The sequence below is a fragment of the Magnolia sinica genome, chromosome 6 (genome assembly GCF_029962835.1).
Source record: "Magnolia sinica isolate HGM2019 chromosome 6, MsV1, whole genome shotgun sequence".
NCBI classification, from domain to species: Eukaryota; Viridiplantae; Streptophyta; class Magnoliopsida; order Magnoliales; family Magnoliaceae; genus Magnolia; species Magnolia sinica.
The window spans coordinates 13439217-13441960 of NC_080578.1; the positions used below are offsets into that span (position 1 = coordinate 13439217).

Here is a 2744-nt window from a genome sequence, read left to right on the forward strand (position 1 = left end):
CGTGATTTTACGGGGTTTAGGTATGATTTTACATTGTATGTCGTCCATCTGGTTTTGGATTGACCTGAGTTTTGAGAGGCAAGGAGACTTGAAGGGCGTCACATGATGGATGGATTGGATGTCATTAAAACATCATGGGCGGGCCACACGTGCAGATATGTACTATTCCACTTAACCTAGAAATGCTTGTATTAGATCCAATCTCATATCAAGTTTGAAAAGACAAATCTCCAACCTTATCCAACGATTCTCTAATGATAATCCCATGCATGCATCATCATGGCAATATGTTCGCTAAGCCACATGCTGGTAATCTGGAATGTTAAATAAAAGGAAATTATACTAGAATTTTGAGGTCCAAGATCACTGGTACAGTGGTCCACTAGATACATAAAATATTATTTTTTTCTTTAATAAGACAAATCTAGTATTTTCATACGTTGTCTTCTAGAGCTGGGAGATTCCTCTTTAAAACCATTTATTTAGTGAGGGTAGCCAAGCAGTTCCTCAATGCATGGTAGTAGATGGTAGGGCTGTCCCAGCCCTGGTCCACACTCAACTTTTTTTTTTTGACGAGACGGGGGTAACTTCATTGGGTTGAAATCCCAAATCCAAGAGCGGTTGAAGTACTAAAAAATAATAATTCAAAGATTTAGCACACTCAACAATCTATCCGCTTTTTAAAAAAGCACGTGTTCAGGAAAATATAACTAATAATGAAATTGCAATTCAACCGATAAAAACTAACAGAAACCAAAAGTGAACTCAAATGTATCAAAAGAGAACTCAAGCATTGCAACCTCAAAATCTAACAACGCTCTTAGTCAAAGAGACTAAAGCCCATATCGTCATCTGATTCCTCTGCAGGCTCTTCTTTTTTCTCTTCTTCTGTGGCACAAGCTGCAGCTGGAGCAGTAGCTTCTCCAGCAGAAACTAGCACAGCAACAACAAACTTGCTTGGATCCTTCAAATATTCCTTCACTTTCTCTACCTGCGGGAATGAATACTCAGTCGCCAGTGCAATGGCGAGAGCATTCTTGTAGGCATTTGCAAACATGTGGGGGGCGGATGCCAGAGTTGGGTAAGAAATGGCCAGAGACAATGCTGTCACCATGGAAACACTAGTCGCAAATTTCTCAATCAGATCATCCTCTATGAGGTCCAGCACTTCCAGGCTAAAAACAGAGCCATTGTCATACACAGACAAGACGACAAGGCCATACGAGAAAGGCCTAGCAAGCAAGGCAGCCTCAGAAGATCCCACCTTTTTCCCCTTTCTGATCAGCTCGACAAGGGTGATGATTTCAATAGTACCCTTGTTAATTTGGTAGGGATGTTGAGCACCTGGAAGAACGAAGTCTGAGATGGGTCCAACCTGTGTTGCCAAGTGGAACAATGACATCAATGGGAGCAACAAGTCCAACACAAGTAGGAGCTCCAACCTTGTATTTAGCAACCTCTTCGCTTACTTCCTTCAAATCACCCTTTGTGAAAATCAGCCCGACGTTGCCCACGAGCAACGGTAGGAGATTAAGATAGGCCTTGTTCCTGGTCTTATCAGAATGCAACTTGATGGACTGCTTCATCATCGTGTTCTTCCCCATCAAAACGATTGAATCACACGTAAACCCTTTTTGATGTTCTGGAGCTGATTGGACCCCACATTGTCAGACGCGACGATCAGTACCTGACTGTACTGATCCAAGAGCTGGCAGAGCTTCACGTCGTACAATTCCTTCTTGTTCATTTTCGATGCCTTGGCCTTCACCACCATCTCCACCTCTCTCTCTTACTCTGATGAAATTCGAAAGAAAAACCCTAACCCTAACCTTAGAAATGGGAGAAATTTGCAAAAATGAGAGGGCTAAGACGAAGCAGAGAGCTTGTCAAGGCGGACAGCTGCGGCTGCTGTCTCTTTAACCTCAGATGTGTATAGTCTCTTTCTTTGTGGAGAAGGTAAAACCTAACCCTAGATAGCGTTGGTCCACACTCAACCTAGGATCAGGACCCACTTAAAATTCATGGAACCCAACCTGAACCCAACTGACCCATTTTATTCCAATATGAGTCGTGCTGGACCAACTCAACATGATCAACTCAAATTTAATAATGGAATTTGGGGCTAACGGTATGGCAGCCTTACCAAATTAGTGGCTAAAAATATAAACATACATCCATCATGTCTATCTATCCATACTTGCCCTCTACTATTTCTTTTCGGATTTTAGGCAGGGTCAAATGAGGACATCTGGCCCAATTTGAGCCTATCCATTTATTTAAATGGTTTACATTTTCTAACCTCAGCTTGACCGACTACCCATTTAGCTTGGTCCAAACCTGTCTCAGAAGTGGGGCGTTGAGACCCATAGCCACCCCTACGCAGGGGCTTGAAAATTAGGCTCAAAACTGGTCAAATGCATACGTACCCTATTAATTTAAGTAATTATCACTCAGTGCCTTTCAAAAGTTGGGGTTGGGATCACCAAAGGGGCGGGCTGCTTGGGTGGGCCCCACCATGATGTTTACATGATATACACCCCGATGACAACTAGATAAGTCACCCCATGTAGGCCCATGGCACAAAAATAAGCCCTATTCATGATTTGGGTAGACCACACAATTGAAAATAGTAGTATATATACAGGGAAATCCTCACCATCCAAACTATTTTCCTTAGCATGACCCACTTTTTTTTTTTTTTTTTTTTTTTTTTGTAGATTGGAAAATCCATTGAATCGGCTTGA

The 2744-nt window shown here is 42.2% G+C and overlaps 1 pseudogene; it reads right to left on the reverse strand.

Annotated features, from left to right (window-relative positions):
- Positions 1–707: 707 nt before the first annotated feature.
- Positions 708–1974, reverse strand: LOC131248322 (large ribosomal subunit protein uL10-like; annotated as a pseudogene).
- Positions 1975–2744: the final 770 nt, after the last annotated feature.